This window comes from Leucoraja erinacea, chromosome 25 (assembly GCF_028641065.1).
Source record: "Leucoraja erinacea ecotype New England chromosome 25, Leri_hhj_1, whole genome shotgun sequence".
Classification (NCBI taxonomy): Eukaryota; Metazoa; Chordata; class Chondrichthyes; order Rajiformes; family Rajidae; genus Leucoraja; species Leucoraja erinaceus.
In genome coordinates, this window is record NC_073401.1 from 2778254 (window position 1) to 2798727 (window position 20474).

The following is a 20474-nucleotide window of genomic DNA, read 5'->3' on the forward strand; positions in this document are numbered from 1 at the left end:
GTGGTTGGTGATATTTATTCCTGTGAATTTAAAGGTTTCGACCATCTCCACTTCGGTGCTGTCAATACAAACTGGGGTATGTGTACCGCTTCACTTCCTGTAGTCAATCACTATCTCCTTTGTCTTGCTGACATTAAGAGAAAGATTGTCATCTCGACACCAGGACACGAGGGTCTCGATCTCCTTCCTGTACTCCGTCTCATCAATATTTGATATCAGAGTATTTATGATTGATTCACAGTGATTCCCAAACCTCTAAAAAGACAGCAATGATATTGAAATCCCCATAATTTATTTTTGGCGTATGTGGCTATGCACAGTGATTAGATAAATGTGCCCCATCAACTTGTTAAGGCTCTAATAATGTCTATTTAAACCTCTTTGATGTCAATTCCATGCTAACGTATCACCTGAGATGCAGTCAGTGATGTTGCTTTGCTGGCCACAATGGGAGTATAGTTTTTTCATTCCCATGGAAACAAAACAAAACAGGTTGTTTCTGTAATATGCAGTTAGCGCCACAAACTCAGAAGTGCGCCCGACTGACTCGATGAAATTATGCCTCATGAATTCACTGGAATACAAAAATGCAGAATAATCCACCAGCAATTTTGCTAATTAATCAATTAAACTCTGCACACAGACTTGTACCATGCTTGTGAAACATGCTTATGGAGCATCGAGTCACTGCTTGACTTCCATCCAAGTGCAAATATTGAGGAGCAGGTAATGGTGTGAAATAATGGGACTGTACCACTGTGTGTGAGGATCTCTGATAAGTTATGTACATCTTCCTTTGATCTAAAGTATAATTAGTGGATCACACAAAGGTAATGTGTGTAACAAATGAACCACATGCCAAGGATCACCTCTGATGAAATATCAAATAATCATCAATTCATATCATGAACCATAAGCTCAAGTCAGTGTACGGTGCGATGATAACATTAAAATATCTCTCCATTTTAGAAGACTGTCAAATTCTGATCTGCTCCATTGAAAACTTTGCAGAATAAAGTGATACTCTGCAGTGGTAGTAAAGCTTTATGAATTAGAATGTTATTTCAATATTTTATTCATATCCAGCATTGTGGGACACTGCGTGTGTAACAGACATAATAACCATTTGTAATCATGCCTTTGTCGTCATGAAAAGTCCCAATATGGCCCCAAAGATGGAACCATAACTGGCACGTGGGTAAAGAATAGGATTTGTGACAGGGATAGAAGATAAATATTTTAATCTTCACAGTGTTTAGCTGAAATAAATTTCTGCTCATCTTGTACTGGATGAAACATTCTTTGATGTGATGTTCCATTCCCTCAATTTTCAAAAATACACCACCAATGAAGTACTTTGATTTGATCTTTTATCAAATAGATCATTTGTCCTGCTGAGTTACTACTGCATTTTGTGTCTATCTTTGGTTTAAACCTGCATCTGCAGTTCCTTCCTACACAATATTCAGAAGATTATGTTCTTTAATTGTCCCTGAGACTAAATCCTGGAACTCCCTCCTCAATAGCACTGTGGGAGTACATTCACCAGTAGGACAGCATGCAGAGGCTCATTTCCACATCTTCAAAGGCATTTAATATTGGCCTTGCAAGGGGCACCTACATATTGCCAATAAATAAATAAGTAGCATCTTCTGTTGCAGCACAGTTTCACATCTGTTTGGCATAGATAAAAAATGTCATATAAATTAGCAATGTCCCTGCTTTGGAATGGATTTGGATAAATCGTATATGCATAAGCAGCCATTCCATCCTACCACCAATTAAACAGCCCAGCACGGTATTCGTTTCCTGTAGAAAATGGTATGTCATCTTCTGGTTCCAAGCACAGGATTTTCAACAAGAAATAAATAAATCTTTTTAGTCACAGCTCTCTGAATATTTCCTATGATCACAATTGAATGAGATGTGCCAACTCATAAACTAGAAAACAACCATGAGAACAAGCTTAAATCCTATAACATTGCAAACAGCAACTGTAAAGTCAGCCTTGGACGTCACAAACTGGGGTATCACTTCATCCTCAGTACACAAGTGTCATTGCTCTGACAGCAACACACCAGCATGGTTCCTGCTTCATGAATTTGCTGTTGGAATAATCTGGATTCAACAAGAGACTGCTGTTTCATTCTGCCAATACTTGCCTGTTAGTCACAATAAAAAGCACGCAGCACAGCCCTTTTCCCTTTTCTGGTATAATAGAAACATAAAAATTAGGTGCAGGAGTAGGCCATTCGGCCCTTCGAGCCTGCCCCGCCATTCAATATGATCATGGCTGATCATCCAACTCAGTATCCCGTACCTGCCTTCTCTCCATCCCCCCTGATCCCCTTAGCCACAAGGGCCACATCTAACTCCCTCTTAAATATAGCCAATGAACTGGCCTCAACTACCCTCTGTGGCAGAGAGTTCCAGAGATTCACCACTCCCTGCGTGAAAAAAGTTCTTCTCATCTCGGTTTTAAAGGATTTCCCCTTTTATCCTTAAGCTGTGACCCCTTGTCCTGGACTTCCCTAACATCGGGAACAATCTTCCTGCATCTAGCCTGTCCAACCCCTTAAGAATTTTGTAAGTTTCTATAAGATCCCCTCTCAATCTTCTAAATTCTAGAGAGTATAAACCAAGTCTATCCAGTCTTTCTTCATAAGACAGTCCTGACATCCCAGGAATCAGTCTGGTGAACCGTCTCTGCACTCCCTCTATGGCAATAATGTCCTTCCTCAGATTTGGATTAATAAGTACATACCCATTGTTTGCAAGCATTACACACCTCCTTGGGGTCACCGAGAATAGAGGGGGACTGGTGAGGGCAGGGGGACGAAGAAGGGACCAGCAATATTTAACGGTACTTTGTAACTTTGTTGATGCCTTGTGGCGACTCTTTTGTGTAATGTGTGTGCAGAAGATAAAGAATTTCACAATATGCTGCAGTAACTCAGCGGGACAGGCAGCATCTCTGGAGAGAAGGAATGGGTGATGTTTCGAGTCGAGACCCTTCTTCAGACTTCTATCTTCGGTTTAAACTAGCATATGCAGCTCCTTCCTACACATAAATAATTTTACCGTAGGTTCATGATACTTGTGACAATAAAGTATCTATCTATCTAAGTCTTCCCAGTGTGGGAGAGCTATCTACTGTCAATGTAGTTGGATCATTTTAAGACCGGTTTATTTGTTTCGCATTTATTCTCTTCTGACTAATACCAAATATAAAAGAACATCTTCAATCTCAAGGTAGGTGCAAACAGCACCACGTAAATCTTGATCACGCAACGGCCTGCTTGTACAGCTTTTCTACAACATTATGCATTCCCCAATGCATGACTTCCCCTCTTCCAATTCTGGCAGCTTGATTTCTTTAATTTGACACCTATTTTGATGCAGCTGAATGAATCCATGCTGTTTGCCTTCAGCTTTTGAAAGGAGATTCATTGTGAGTCAGGAGGTTGAGAATAACATCGCTGCTGCAGTGTCTCAACCCCACGTGTTGGCCATCACTTTGCCTCTGCAGACGCTGCCCGACCACTGAATTACTCCAGCAGCTTGGTTTTTGTTCCATAAGAGTGACAACTTCTTTATTGAGGTGAGGGTGAGGAAGCTGAAGAAATGAAGAAGGCTGTTAAGAAGAATCTAAACCTTTGTGCAAAGTAGTTGTTTGTTCAGGCACCCTGACACAATTAGTGCTTCTGCTACTTCACAGTCCGTAGACTCAAATTCAATACTGATGTCAAGTGCTGCTTGTATGGATTGATTGAATTCATTGATTGAAAGATGCAGCATGGAAACTCGACTTCTGGCCCAGGTTTCACGCTGACCATAGATCACCCATGTTACCTCACTTACGTATCCACTCCTCACACGCCAGGTACTATTTATGTTTATTAACTTACAAGCCTCCACATTTTTGGGATGTGGAAGGAAACCCAGGACACCCAGAGGAAACCCACACCGTCACAGGGAGAACATGTAAACTCCACAGAGACAGCATGCAAAGTCAGGATCAAACCCGGGTCCCTGGCTCTGTGAGGCAGCAGCTCCAACAGCTGCGCCACCGTGCCACACACAAAGTGTGGAATTTACATGTTGTCCTTATGACCAGGTATTCTCGTTTCTTTCTCGTTTCTTTCCATAACCCAAAGATATGTGGGTTTTGCAGGTTACTTGTTCATCGTACATTACCCTTTGTGTGCAGATGAGTGGCGTCAAGTTGGGAAAAGGGGAAGTACAACGGGATCTGTACATCAGTCTATGAAAGTAAGCATGCAGGTACAGCAGGCAGTGAAGAAAGCAAACGGCATGTTGACTTTTATAACACGAGGAATTGAATAGATAGATTAGATTTACCTTTATTGTCATATTGTCACAAGAATATCGGAGCAAAGAGGTCCTTCTGCAGTTGTACAGGGCCCTAGTGAGACCACACCTGGAGTATTGTGTGCAGTTTTGGTCCCTTAATTTGAGGAAGGACATTCTTGCTATTGAGGGAGTGCAACGTAGGTTTACAAGGTTAATTCCCGGGATGGTGGGACTGTCATATGCTGAGATGGGCTTGTACATTGGAGTTTAGAAGGATGAGAGGATATCTCATTGAAACATATAAGATTGTTAAGGGCTTGGACACGCTTGAGGCAGGAAACAAGTTCCTGATGTTGGGGGAGTCCAGAACCAGGGGCCACAGTTTAAGAATAAGGAGTAATCCATTTAGAATGGAAACGAGGAAACTCTTTTTCTCACAGAGAGTGGTGAGTCTGTGGAATTCTCTGCCTCAGAGGGTGGTGGAGGCAGGTTCTCTGGATGCTTTCAAGAGAGTGCTAGATAGGGCTCTTAAAAATAGCAATCAGGGGATATGGGGAGAAGGCAGGAACGGGGTACTGATTGGGGATGATCAGCCATGATCACATTGAATGGCGGTGCTGGCTCGAAGGGCCGAATGGCCTACTCCTGCACCTATTGTCTATTGTCTAATCATATGGGAGATGTTGGGATTGGGGGAAAATATACTGCAGGAAAAAATAGTGGCGAATGGGATTACACTGCCAACTGGCATAAAATTGGTGTTGAAATTGCCTCCCTCTCTGTCAAAAAGCAATATGGAATGCTAGTGCAGGACATTTGGAGATTATAGTCAATCTGGGCATGATACTCAAGCAACAAGGAAATCATTAGTATGCTGTATGTTCTCTTGGTTTGGGTTACACATCCTGAAATTATGGTGTTTATATTACATCCAAAAATTAACTGGATAATCATTTGGAGGAAATACCTACTTGGGAATATTGGTTAGCTTGGACAGGTTGGGCTGAAGGGTCTGTTTCCATGCTGAGAGAGAAGAATAGAACTTATCAGATGGTTCTTCAAAGACCCAGGGCAACAGTAAGGTGTATGGACAATGTTATGAAACTTTCACCATCCAATGGTTTCGCTCATGAACTGAAGTGGTTATCAGAATGGGTGATCAATAATCAGAACTATTGCGTGCGTGTTATGATTTATGAGGTCAATAACATTTCCATATTTGAGGGGGACAACAAGATATAATGAAACACAAGATGCTTCAAGAAGTGTATTAGAATCACATGTGTTTAATCACTTGCTGAGGAGCAATGGATCAAAGCTCTGAGTATGTTCCCATGAGTACCAAACAAAGCAACCTCTGTCCTGGTCAGTATTTGAATAGGAGACCACCTGAGAATATTAACACCCTCGAGAAATAAACGTAACTAGAGGGCCTGTCCCATTTGGGCTTAATTTGCGCGTCACGCAGATAGCGCTCAAAGATTTTGTACATCCCAAAATCCTGTGGCGCCGCGCGCAACTGCGCATCACTGCCTACGTCACCACACACCATGCGCGCGTAATGCACACCATGCACGCATCACCTGCACGTCACAACGCACGCGTGTGCATCGTGATGCATAAATGATGTCGCGCAAATGACGTACAAATGACTCCCAAGTGGGACAGGCCCTTAAGTCAGCAGATGGAACTTAACAAGGATCTCAATGAAATTATGTGTAGGAAAGAACTGCAGATGCTGGTTTAAATCGAAGATGGACACAAAATGCTGGAGTAACTCTGGAGAGAAGGGATGGGTGACGTTTCGGGTCGACCCACTCTCCAGAGATGCTGCCTGTCCCGCTGCTTTACTTCAGCAGTTTGTGTCTGTCTCTGTGAAATTATCCTACATACGCTAAACAAGCATTTCTTCCCTCAAGCAAAACCCACAAAGCCCTGTGATAGCATTTAGCAAAACCTTTTATATCTTATATGAAATCATCTTGAAGAAAGTATTGCAGCATCCGGATGTGATGGCAATAGAGACTGCACCAGGTGGCGCCATCAGCGATGGCAGACTCGCCAACAGTCTGTCTGTCTTTTCGACTTTTTGTTATTTTTAGTGTGTTTTAAAATGTATGTGTTAATGTTCGCTGGTTTGTTTGATGTGGGTGGTGGGGGGTGGGGGGTCGGGGAAATGTATTTGCTCAATCTCTTACCTTGCTGGAGATGCGATTGTTTTCCGGATTGTATCTCCAGTCGCTCTGTGACCTAACATAATGGAGCTGGCGGCATTGCTCGAGACTGACTTTTGAGCGGGGTGGAATTACCATTGGAGCCTGTGATCCCTTGCCTGGGAACTATGCTCCAACCTCGGCCTGCAGATTTCACTGTCGAAGAGCTCACAATCTTTGGTAGAGACTGGTGTCGGGAAGCTCCAAAGTCGCAGAAGGTTCGACCAGGCCCGACCAGGTCCGATCGCCCGGCACGGAGAGCTGAGATCCCCCAATGTGGGAGCTTGATTGCCCCAATGCAGAGGGCCCAACTGCTGGCTATGGGAGCCAAGATCGTCACGACAACAGAAGGCTCGAGGCCCCCAACTTGAACTTTTGTTTCGCCTTCTATCACAGTGGGGAATGTGGAGGAGTCACTGTGGTGGATGTTTATGTTAAAATTAATTTTGTGTGTTTTGTTCCTTTTTATTGGTACGACTGTATGGCAAATCAAATTCCTCATATGTTGCAAAAACTTGTTGGCAAATAAAGTATGGTTATAATAGTAAGATTAAACGAGAACTTACCAGTTTGAAGTTTGATCTGTATTTTATGAGGAGTTACGATGAGGGATTACGTGAAGAAGCCCGCTCAGGGCGCAGGTGCGGCATGCTTCCAAGCAGCGGTGTGGAATCACAGACAGACACGTATTTGAAGTAACATAGTAAAGAACAAAGAGACATCAATTTATCGGTTTGATCCATGTAATGAGGGTGGGAGCGGAGGGCACGTAATCCCTCATCGTAACTCCTCATAAAATACAGATCAAACTTCAAACTGGTAAGTTCTCGTTTAATCTTACTATTTTACTTCGGAGTCACGTGAGTGACTTCGTGAAGATTTCAAAGCTCTGTGATTTCAAACCGTGTAACAGTTTATACACTCACTACCGAAAGCTCTTGAGGAAGGAAGTGTGTTATTGTAATCAACCAATGAATCTGTTTTGAAAACAAAACGGTATTTATTAACAATAACAAAAGAAAAAATAGCTCCCCCGGGCTTTAAATTAAACATTTGCAGTTTCTAAAATGCTGACTGCAAATATATCAGGTTCCACCAACGGTTTATTATAAAATGTTCGGAATGTGGCTTCCCGTGACCATCCTGCTTTCTTGAGGATTAAGTCCACAGGCACATCCATTCTGGCCGCCGATGATGTGGATGCTGCCCTGGTGGAATGAGATTTAAACAGATTAATGTTAATTCCAGCAGCTTCCAAAACCTGTTTCAACCACCTTGAAATGGTTTGACTTGTTACCCTGCCATGTGGTTTCCTGTGGCTGACCCATAAGGCTCTCTCACTTCCTCTGATGTTATGGGTAGTGTCTATGTAAATATTTATGTGGGTCACCACACACAATCGTGGCTCTAGTGGGTATGCCCGGAATGCCACTAGCGTGTTTGATGTTCCTGGCCTGGACTGTTTTATCAGACCTTGAATAGTGAATGTGATCTGATCCGATGTAGTGTCCATGTTGTCCAGTCGAAGTTTATGTAAGGACTGGACCCCTCTGTGCAGTTACTAGCGCCATGAGCATGAGTGTTTTTAAAGTCAACTGCTCTAAGCTGAGCGATCTGGCTGGTGGTCTGTCCCGAAGGTATGTTAGTACAACACTGACATCCCAGATTTTTGTATATCTCGGGGTGGGGGGCTTGCTGTTAAATATGCCCCTCATCAGTTTTACCACCAGCGGATGGGCTCCCATGGCCTGATGTCCCGCAGGTTTGAGGTAATTTGAAAGAGCACTACGTGCCGTGTTGATGGCACTGTAGCTCAAATCTTCACGATGATGTAAGTCTGCCAGGAATTCCAGAACATCCGCTACTGTGGCCGTTTTTATAAGCAATCCCGGGTTTTCTGGCAGTACGTTTCCCATTTTTTGATGCAGGTTAGGTACTGCCTCTTCGTGGATATCCGTAGGGATGCTGACATGGTGGCGATGGTTTGTTCCGATAGCCCCAGATCCAGGTAAGGTCGGTTTAAAATCTGCAACCCAGGAGATTCATATCTTTGTGGCATGGGTGGCTGATGCCTGATACTGGGTGAGTCAGTAACCCTGGATGACTGGGGAATACCATAGGTGTTTCCACCACCATGTCCTGGAGAATTGGGAACCATGGCTGTGTAGGCCAGTCGGGCACCCCCAAAACTCCAGACGCTGAATCCGTCTGGATTTTTCGAAGCACCCGACTAATGAGGCAGAAGGGGGGAAAAGCATAAAACACAAACTTTCCCCAATCTAACGTAAAAGCGTCTACCGCTGCTGCCTCCGGATCTGGTTCCCACGCGACATAGACTGGTAGTTGGTGATTCAGTCTTGATGCAAATAAATCTATATCTGGCTTCCCATATTGCTTTACAATTTTAGCAAATGTTTTAGGATTTAACATCCATTCGATGTTATCATTGAATTTCCGTGACCTGGTGTCCGCCACTCTGTTTAGCTTACCTGGTAGATAGGTAGCTGAAAGCCAAATATGTCTTTCGACACACCATTGCCAAATCATATTAACCAATTTGTCGCATGATAAAGATTTGATGCCGCCCATATGGTTAATATAAGCCACCACCGTTGTATTATCTATTTCTAATCTAACATGCAAGTGACGCATATCAGACGCATATGCTTTCAAACCATAAAAGGCGCCCAACATTTCCAAAGTGTTAATGCCCAGTGTAGATAGTAATGAGGATTCTGAGTTAGTCCATCTACCACCTGTGCTGGATATGGAGTTAGTTGCTCCCCAGCCTTGAGCACTAGCATCGGTCTGGATTACTAACGTAGGATTAGTGATAACTATAGGACTATAACCATGCCAAATATATTGAATCCACCACTGTAGCTCTGCTATTGCTTCAGGGGGTATAGTCATAATCCGATCATAATGACCTCTGTGCCATTTTAATGCTATTATCTTTGCTCTTTGCAAATTTTGATAGTGCAAAGGTCCAAATTGGATAGCTGGAAAAGCTGCTACCATTTTCCCAATTACTGCAGCCACTTGTCGAATAGTTGGCTTTCTCTTTACTTTTAAGTTTTCACATGATTGTGTTAATGCAATCATTTTTTCCCTTGGCATGGTAATCGTCATTTGGACTGAGTTAATTGTGAACCCCAAGTAGTCCATAATTGTGGATGGATTTAACTTGGATTTATCTGGATGTAAGACAAACCCTAGAGTTTCTAGGAGCTGTTTTGTAGCTGACACTGCTGCTACAGCCAATTCCATAGTTTTCCCAACTATGAGGATGTCGTCCAAATATGCCATGACAATATGGTTTTGTTTCCTTAACATTGCCATGGCTGGCTTCAATATTTTAGTGAATAGTCTTGGAGCTGAAGTAAGCCCATTAGGCAGTGCTTTATACTGCCAAAGCTCCCCCATCCAGATAAATTTAAGATATCTGCTATAATCTTTATGTATCGGTACTAGATAGTAAGCATCTTTGAGATCGATGCTGGCCATATAGTATCCTTTGAAAATCAATTGTCTAGCAGTCGCAAATGTTTCCATTTTGAAATGTATATACTTAACAAACACATTCAAGGATGTTAAGTCAATGATGATGCGACATCCACCATCCTTTTTACATTTAGTAAATATATTGGAAACAAATTCCAAGGGCTCATGAATAGTTTTTCCTATGACCCCTTTGTTTATAAGCCTTACCAGTTCAGCTTGTCCCTCCAGTTGTTGTTTGTTGGAGAGTACAAATGTCCTCTTAGGCATGTGTTGAACTGGCGGTATACTCGAAATAAACTCTATTTTATAACCTTGAATACTATTAAGTATATATTTATCATCTGTGATCCTCCCCCATGCTTTTGTAAATAAGCGTAACCTTCCCCCTGTTAGTAATTCACCCTTATTCACAATATGCGGGTAGGAACCAGATCCACCTACCTCCATGGTTATTGGCGGGGTTGAGGTTTTCTCTTTTTGGATGCTTTCTGTTGACGAGCTGGCGATGTTGGGGGGGAGGCGCATTTTCCAGGGGGTCCGCTGCAGGCCCTGACCTAAAAAAGGTTTCTGGGGATAGTGCGGCCCCAAGCTTTGACCAGTCGCATATGGATGATGCCGACTGGTGGATGCAGCGGTGTGCTGCCGCCTTGGTGTTATAAAAAGCTTCGGTACAGGTGCTGGCGGTGTTGCCCTCATGAGGCTAAAGGTTTTCGAAGCCTCCTCCATTTCTTTCAGTTGTTTATTTAAATCTTTTCCAAAAAGAAATGAGTCGGTCTCTACAGTGGGAGCCTTACACAATCCTGCAAATTTAGGATTCAGTGCCGGCCTAATGTTATCTCTCCTGAGATTGTTCAGCTCGTATTGCGTGGTGCACATGAGCGCCAAGACATCCTGTTGATGAGCTGTCATTTCTGTGGTCTCGACTCCCCGTGCGTATGCTGTTATCGCCGCCGTCAGGAGGCGAAGTACCCGCTGGAGTTTGACCTCCTGAGTGCGGATAGGTCCACCCACGTTACCCCATATCTGAGGGTTGAGGCTCTTGACCTTCAGGGCTTCACAGTTATCCGGGGCGATGTGCTCGTCCAGCACTTGGGCGAGCACCTTTTCCTGCAATGGCTTATTTGATAGATGATTGATACTTGCAGCCATTCTAGGTTGCAGTGGTGCTCCAACCCGTGGGGTAGCAACGAATCGTGTTACTACCCCTAGCAGCTCTTCCTGCACACCCTGCTCTTTGTCGGTACCTTCCGCCTGCCCCATATTCAGACCAGCCTGCTCCTGGTCACCGATGCTGACCTCCCAGTCCTGGTCCGAGGTCGCAAAGGGGGGTGCCGGACTCAGCACCATGGAGGGGGCGCCTGTCCTGTCTGACCGAGAGCGCTGCTGCTCCCGGTAGACCATCCCCTCCAGCAGCTGCATGATGCTGCTTAAGCGGCTGTCTCTCCCCAGCTTGGGGGTGGACATGTCCTCCTCCGACGAATCGGAATCGACCGGCCGGTTAGTTTTACAGGTGGCTTTCCCAGCCCGCCGTGTAGGCTCTGGCGTGACTGGGCCCGGCTCGGTCTGAGGAATCTCAAACCGCTGTTCCAGCGGTAGTGCCGCTGGCTGCTGCCCCGCTGGAATAGACTCCTCTGGCGGAGTTAAAGCTCGGGCAGCTCTGGTCGCGAGTCTCTTGCGTTGGGACATGTTTTCCTGAAACAAAAACCAACTCCTACTCGCTCCGTTCCCAACGCACCCTTCACTTACCTGAAAGTGCGCTTTTAAAGTGCAGCTGGAGAGCCTGACTCCAGCTGCCGCCGCAGTTGCACTTGCTGGCGTAATGCCGCACCTGCGCCCTGAGCGGGCTTCTTCACGAAGTCACTCACGTGACTCCGAAGTAAAATTATGAGAGGAAGAATGAATCAGAATTTGGCCCAGCAGCAAGTAGGATGGCCCCTCAATTTGTTCATCGTTTTATACGATCCTATTGTATCTCATCCTCAACTTCACTTCCCTGTTTATTCCTCATCTATAATATCCTCAACTTAGCAACCACAGCCCGCTGAAGTCAACAAGTCCACAGCTGCACAGCACTCTGAGTTAAGAAACTTATCCTTGAATTAAGCTGAGACTCTGACTTCTATTTCTGGAGCATAGTCCAGGGGATCAACGACAAACCCTCTCAGAATTTAACTCTTTCAAAGGGACAATCGCTCGATCTTTGAAGCTCAAAGAACACAGGCCCATCCTATTGATTCGCTGCTATTATTAATAACTGCCTTTCATCCCAGCAATCATACCATTGTATCTTTGTAGCACTGACTCTAAGAGAGGTATATCTTTACCAAGGGAGGGTGATAACCCTGAGAAATTGCTATGACTCCTTTCCTCTACATCCAACCCCTTACAATAATGGTCAATACTGTATAATGATTCCTTTCCTAAGTACATTGAGGCAGTCTGAAGAAGGGTCTCGACCGGAAACGTCACCTATTCCTTATCTCCATAGATGCTGTCTGACCCGCTGAGTTACTCCAGCTTTTTGTGTCTATCTTCGGTTTAAACCAACATCTGCAGTTCCTCCCTCCACAAGTTCCATATTTATTTTGTTTTGTGGAATATTGGATACTGTTATAAACATGCTGTTTGGTTAACGCTTCCTGTGTCACCAGCAGGCTCCTTGTCATTACTGGGAAGGACATATACCTGGTGGTTTGCACAGTCCACAATAACAATGGCATACATTGAAGAGGCACCAAACCCAACAGGTCACTTTGTCCAAATGAACACATCATTCCACCTCCCATGTGCTGTCTTCACAATCACTTAACTCAATTCAAGATTCAAGATTCAAGATTCAATTTAATTGTCATTTGGACCCCTTGAGGTCCAAACGAAATGCCGTTTCTGCAGCCATACATTACGAACAAATAGACCCCAGACACAACATAATTTACATTTTACATAAACATCCATCACATTGCTGTGATGGAAGGTCAAAAAAACTTATCTCTCCACTGCACTCTCCCCCCCCCGATGTCAGAGTCAAGGTCAAAGCCCCCGGCTGGCGATGGCGATTGTCCCGCGGCCATTAAAGCCATGCCGGGTGGTGCGAGGTCGCACACCGGGTCTTGGTATTAGAGCCCCCGGCGTGCGCTCGCAGAGTCCCGCGGCCATTCCAAGTCGCGCGGGGCGGTGATGTCAAGCCCCGCTCCAGGAGCTCTTCGACCCCGCAACTCGGGCGGGAGAAGTCGCCGTTGCGAGAGCCCTGAAAAGCGGTCTCCCTCCAGGGACCCGCGGGCTCCCGGTGCCACCGTCCGCCAGACCTGCAGTTGCAGCCTCCGAATCGCCAGAGGTCGGGCCACAGCAGCAGCAGCAGCGCTCCTCCACCGCTCCACCCGCTCTGGACTTGGCCAGCTCCGCGACGGTGAGGTGAGTCGTCGGCACCAGAGTCCCCGGTCTTCTCCTGTTGGAGGCCGCTCCTCGTTGCAGCCCCAACGACAACGGAGACCCGACAAGAAAAGGTCGGGTCTCCCGTGCAGGGAGAGATTTAAAAGTTACCCCCTCCCTCCCACACACACACCCCAACAAAAAATAACAAAAACTACATAGAAACATAGACAAAAAATAATAAAAACGCGGACGGGCTGCAGAGGCCGCTGCTGACAAGAGTCGCGCCGCCTACTGGTTTGTTCAGTAAGAAAATACGTTACTGCGGTGAATAAGGGAAATCCCAATTGGCAGCATGACTGAGTGGGGAGCAGATTTCATAGGTAGCACTGAGCAACATCTGTCTCATGCACCTTCAGTTTTCAGTTTCAGTTCAGTTTATTTTATTGTCACATGTACGGTGAAGCCTTTAGTGCGTGCTAACCAGTCAGCGGAAAGACAATGCATGATTATGTCGTTTCTCCAACTCTCAAATTTAATGCCACTTTATTAGTGCAGGATTTCATTCCTTTGAGTCCAACGCTGTCTTCAATAATAATCTGAGGAGCATATTGTGAGTGATTACTTTCAAGTTGATAATTTTGTAAGTCATTACTAATTAGCCAGGCCCTGGATGTTGCAAGAGGCTGTAATGGACTGTGACATCGCAATGGACAGCCTGTGATTGTTGTTCTCCAGAGGGTAAAATCTGCAGCTCAGCAGGAAACTGTTCCAGGTTGATTAGTGGATTGTTAAGAATAATTACTCAACTGTCATTGGGGCTGCTGTAAAACCAGCACTGAACGAGGTGGGTCATGCCACTTACTAATTCTGCCAGTGCCACGTGACTGTTCCGCAGAGAACTAGCTGCAACAAATGGCAAAAATCTTTAACCTCACACCTGGCTGACAAATTATTTCAGTGCACAGAACGCTTCAGAAGTATCTTAATGAGGAATGTGTGTGTGTGTGTGTGTGTGTGTGTGTGTGTGTGTGTGTGTGTGTGTGTGTGTGTGTGTGTGTGTGTGTGTGTGTGTGTGTGTGTGTGTGTGTGTGTGTGTGTGTGTGTGTGTGTGTGTGTGTGTGTGTGTGTGTGTGTGCGCTACAAGGTGTTTTACATATGTTGCATCTTATGCACAAACAATATTTCATTTGTTAATTAAACAGCCTTGATATTTAATTCACGCGTTGGCTTAACCCATCATGCCTTTTTATGTTTAGAGGCTTAACACAGCATCAGTGAAATTTATGATTTATGACATTAATTTCTCTCTTTATTTGGGTCACTATGTTCCCACTATGTTGAGACTGAAGGTTGGCTGTCAAGCTGTTCATGAGTATTAGGGGCTATGAAGGAAAACAATGCCACTGCAGAGGCTCTGCTATTATAGCTCAGAGTTTCTAACAAGGATAGAATTAGGGCAATGCTATTCATAATCACAAATTGCTTATAAATGGTGTACTGAACTCAGCATTGTTTAATAGTTATAATTCAGTTGCTCTATAGTGCTATTCTCGTGGGGCTTGCAATCACACGATTAAATAGATCATTCCTTCATTTTGTTGCATCAGTTTTGTCATTGTGAATTACCAAAAAATATAGAGATTATTGAGAATTTAGCTGCAGATTGAAAAAGGAGGCCTATGAATCTTCGATGGACTTCATTCCATATTAGAATCTCAGAGTCACATCCAGAAAATAAAGTCTTGAATTTGCAGCCTTGCCCTTAACTTCAGACTTCTCGAGTGACAGATAGATTTTGACAGTGCTCTATCAAATATCATTTCTATGTTCCATTCTCTGCGATTTCAAATATATATTCAAATGAAGAATGATGTGGAAATATCCTCGTGTGATGTTAACGAGATTCAGTGAGTTACTTCAATGTCACAGCAATCTCCTCTGAAGGGCAAAATGAGCACAAGAGAATGGGAGTCCCTTGTGAACTGGAAGATAAATGAATCCCACATTTTAAACGTAGAGAGAGCCTTCTACCGTGAAACTATGAAGAAGCAGGGTCACTATATAAACACATTGCAGTGCTTTCTTATAAAATCTAATCAGCATATATTGAAGCATTTCACAAGTCTAAAGTGATAATAGCAGACTGCTTTGTGGGAGTATCAGTTGGCTAACTGCATTGCACTGAAAGACTTCAGGTCATTTTCTTTAATAATTAATTGCAATGGTGCTTAAAACAGTGTGGATGATGCAGTTTGACTTTGCAGCAAAAGCAGATTGTTTCTAAGCAGATTGAACCCATTTTTATAGGGACTGACCATTATCCATCATTACCACAGGACTAAGGTGTGTTGCCGGAGGTGTGTGGAAATGATGAGGTAACTGAAAGATTAAAAATATTTAGCCCTTCTAGTATTTGCTTGAGAATGAAGGCCAATTTAATATTAATAACAAAAAGAACCAATTTCTGAAGAGATAAAACATGGCTGCCTTCAACATTCATGCATGAAAATAAACATTACATATTGGTCAGGATCCAGTTTTGAATGGCATTAAGTGTGAGTTTCAGCCAAATACAAGCACTAAACCAGGTCTTCACCACTTTTTGCTTAAAGGGCCTGTCCCACTTGGATGTCATTTGCGTGCCACGCAGATGGCGCGCAAGGATTTTCAAAATCCCCAAATCCTGGGTCGCCACGCACCACCGCACGTCACTGCCTATGCCACCACGTACCATGCACGCGATGCATGCGTCGTGCATCGTGATGCATAAATTATGTTACGTAAATGACGCGCAAATGACGCCCAAGTGGGACAGGCCCTCTACTGCCCTGGGAATGGTCATTCTCAATGGCAGCCACACACATACAAGCTACCATATAGAGATTGCCATCCTGAAAGGAACCTGTTAATCCCTACTCTTTGTTTCCTGTCTACCAACCAATTTTCTATCCATGTCAGTACACTACCCCCAATACCATGTGCTCTAATTTTGCCCACTAATCTCCTATGTGGAACCGTATCAAATGCTTTCTGAAAGTCCAGGTACACTACATTCACTGGCTCTCCCTTGTCCAGTTTCCTAGTTACATCCTCAAAAGATTCCAGAAGATTAGTCAAGCATGATTTCCCCTTGGCTGATCTACCTCTAACCCCATTCTCCTGCCTTCTCCCCATAGCCTCTGACACCTGTACTAATCAAGAATCTATCTATCTCTGCCTTAAATATATCAACTGACTTGGCCTCCACAGCCTTCTGTGGCAAATAATTCCACAGATTCAGCACCTTCTAACTAAATAAATTCCTCCTCATCATCTCCCTAAAACAATGTCTTTTAATTCTGAAGCTCTGACCTCTAGTCCTAGACGTTCCCACTAGTGGAAACATCCTCTCCACATCCACTCTATCCAAGCCTTTTACTATTCTGTATGTTTTAATGAGGTCACCCCTCATTCTTCTAAACTCCAGCGAGTACAAGCCCAGTGCCGACAAACGCCAAAACCTACTCATTCCTAGGATCATTCTTGCAAACCTCCTCTGGCCCCTCTCCAGAGCCAGCCCATCCTTCCGCAGATACGGTGCCCAAAATTGCTCACAATATTCCAAATGCGGCCTGACCAGCGCCATGTAGAGCCTCAGTGTCACATCCCTGTTTTTGTGTACAAGCCCTCTAGAAATAAATGCTATAATTGCGTTTGCTTTCTTTATTACCGATTCAACTTGCAGTTTAACTTTTTGGAAATTGAGCAAGTCCCTATTCACCTCCAATGTCTGGATTCTCTTCCCATTTAGAAAATAATCTACATCCTTATTCCTACTACCAAAATGCATGACCACAACTTGCTACACTATATTCCATCTGTCACTTCTCTGCCCACTCTCCCAACCTGTCTGTCATTCTGCAGAGTCCCTGCTTCCTCTACACTACTTGCCCCTCCGCCTAATTTTAACCATATAACCATATAATAATTACAGCACGGAAACAGGCCATCTCGGCCCTTGTAGTCCATGCCGAACACTTACTCTCACCTAGTCCCATCTACCTGCACTCAGACCATAACCCTCCATTCCTTTCCCGTCCATATACCTATCCAATTTATTTTTAAATGATAAAAACAAACCTGCCTTCACCAATTCCTCTGGAAGCTCATTCAACATAGCTACCACTCTCTGAGTAAAGAAGATCCCCCTCATATTGCCCATAAATTTTAGTCCCTTAATTCTCAAATCATGTCCACTTGTTTGAATCTTCCCTACTCACAATGGAAAAAGCTTATCCACGTCAAATCTGTCTATCCCTTTCATAATAGTAAGATTAAACGAGAACTTACCAGTTTGAAGTTTGATCTTTATTTTATGAGGAGTTACGATGAGGGATTACGTGAAGACCCTGTCCAGCACGCATGCGCGACATACTTCAAAGCAGCGGTGTGGTATCAAAGAAACAACACAAAAATTGAAATAAACATAGTAAAGATAAGGAGAACTAATTTATCAGTTGATCTCTATAATTGAGGGTGGGAGCGGAGGGCACTTAATCCCTCATCGTAACTCCTCATAAAATGAAGATCAAACTTCAAACTGGTAAGTTCTCGTTTAATCTTATTATTTTACTTCGGAGTCACGTGAGTGACTACGTGAAGATTTTAAAGCACTGTGATTTCAAACCGTGTAACAGTTCATACTTCACTTGCTGCCGAAGTCATCCAAGGGAGGAAGCATGTTATCGTAATATACCGTAATATATCGTAATAAACAGTCTTGGGGCTGATTTTAGATCATTGGGTAATGATTTGTACTGCCATACTTGCCCCATCCAGGTAAATATTAGGTATCTACGATGATCCTTATGAATAGGTACTGAAAAGTATGCATCTTCTAAATCGGTGCTTGCCATAAAGTATCCTTTGGAAATCAATTGTTTGGCAGTCACAAATGTTTCCATTTTAAATTGCATATACTTAACGAAAGTATTCAATGTAGTTAAGTCAATGATGATGCGACATCCACCATCTTTTTTGGTTTTAGTAAATATATTTGATACAAATTCCAAAAGTTCATGTTCAGATTTCTCTATGATACCCTTTGTATGTAACCTCACCAGTTCTGCTTGTCCCTCCCGTTTTTCTTTTAGTGAGAGGGTAAAACCCCTTTGGGGTGCATGCTGAACTGGTGGCATGTTTTCTTGAATGAACTCAATTTTATATCCTCGAATACTGTTAAGTATATAACTATCAAGTGTGATAGTCCTCCATGCTTCCATAAACAGGTGTAGTCTCCCCCCTGTTAGCACAATCCCCCCCACTTTTTATGTACTGGTAGGAACCAGACCCACCTACCTCCATTGTTATTGGTGGTGTATTCATTTCTTCGGTTTCTGGTTCCTTGCCTGTCGGGGTGGTGCTGTTGGGGGGTGGCGCATTTTCCATGGGGCCCGCTCTGGGCCCTGTCCTAAAAAAGACTTCCGAGGATGGTATGCGGGCCCCGAGCTTTCACCAGTCCCATGAAGTTGACGCCGACTGGTGGATGCGATGGGGTACTGCCGTCTGGGTTTCGTGGTTCTGCTCGTTCCGGGTCCTGCCCTCATGAGGCCAAATGCTTTGGATTCCTCGTCCAAGTCTTTGACTTGCTTGGGCAAGTCCTTGCCAAATAGCAGGATCTGTGGTTCTGAGGCCGGTGTTCTACACAATCCTGCAAATTTAGGATTGAGGGCCGGTTTTATTGCTTCTTTAAGGAGGTTGTTAATCCCGTACTGTTTGTTGCACAGTGGAGCCAGGGTATCTTGTTGGTTAGTTGTCATGTCTACCCCGTCCACGGAACGAGCATAGGAGGTGATAGCCAACGTCAAGAGCTTCAATATTTTCTGCAGTTTTAATTCTTGGGTTCTGATACCCTGCCCAATGTACCCCCAGATTTGACTATTGACGGCAGGCACATTGAACGAAATGCAGTTTTCAGGAGGCATCTAGAGGTCCAACGCCTCATTGACTACCTGTTCTTGCAGTGGTTTAAAGGACAGGTAGTCAATGCTGGCCGTCAGTTTAGACTGTAACGGCCGTCCCGCTCGCGGTGTTGCCGTGTAGCGGTTCACCACACCCAGCAGCTCTTCCTGTTCCTGTACCCCAAGCATACTCCCGGTATCTTCAGCCAGTGACCCCTGTTCTTGACCAGCCCAGTCCTGGTCGCCAACGCTCCCCTCTGCTAAGGGAGATGCGATGGCCAGTGCGTAGTAGTGCACTGGAGCGGGAGTGCTTGTGCTCCCTTGGCGAGCTTGCCCCATCTCCCGGAGCAAGTCTCGCTGGAGCATTTGCTCCATGAGCCTTTCCATTCGACTCAAACGGCCACCTTTGCTGCTCTCGGGTGGTGAGTCTTTCACACCGGACTCGTCTGAGTATACCAGCCGGTCCGAACTTCCGGTTTGCCTTACCTCCAGCCCGCTGCGGTTGTTCAGGCTGTGCTAGCGGCGCTGGGCTCAGCTCGGAAATGCTGTCGGTGACTGTGGACCACAGCGTGTGCGGTCCAGGTGCCTCCGGTTGCCCCCCACTGATGGAACCCTCCTGTTCCATCGCAATCAAATGGGGTACGACCTTCCTTGTTTGTTTTCCCTTGTTCATGATCCTGTGTGAATAAACCAGAACAAGGGTTCGGAAAAACACGACCTCAGAGTAAGTTACTTACCTGGAGGTCCCGTTTTTAAACTTGTTGCGGGAGAGCCCGTACTCCCGTTCGTCGCTGTTGCACTGCGTGAGATGCTATGTCGCGCATGCGTGCTGGACGGGGTCTTCACGTAGTCACTCACGTGACTCCGAAGTAAAATTTAAAATACCTCTATCAAGTCCCCCCATTAACCTTCTGCACTCAAAAGAATAAAGACCTATCTTGTTCAACCTTTCTTTGTAACTTTCTCTGGAACCCAGGCAGCATTCTGGTTGTATCATCAATTTTGTATCATGCACAAACTTGGCTACAAAGCCTTCAATCCCCTCTCCAAATCAGTAATATACAACGTGAAGAGCGCCGAGCCCTGTGGCGCTCTGCTAGTCACTGGCAGCCAACTAGAAAAAGCCCCCTTT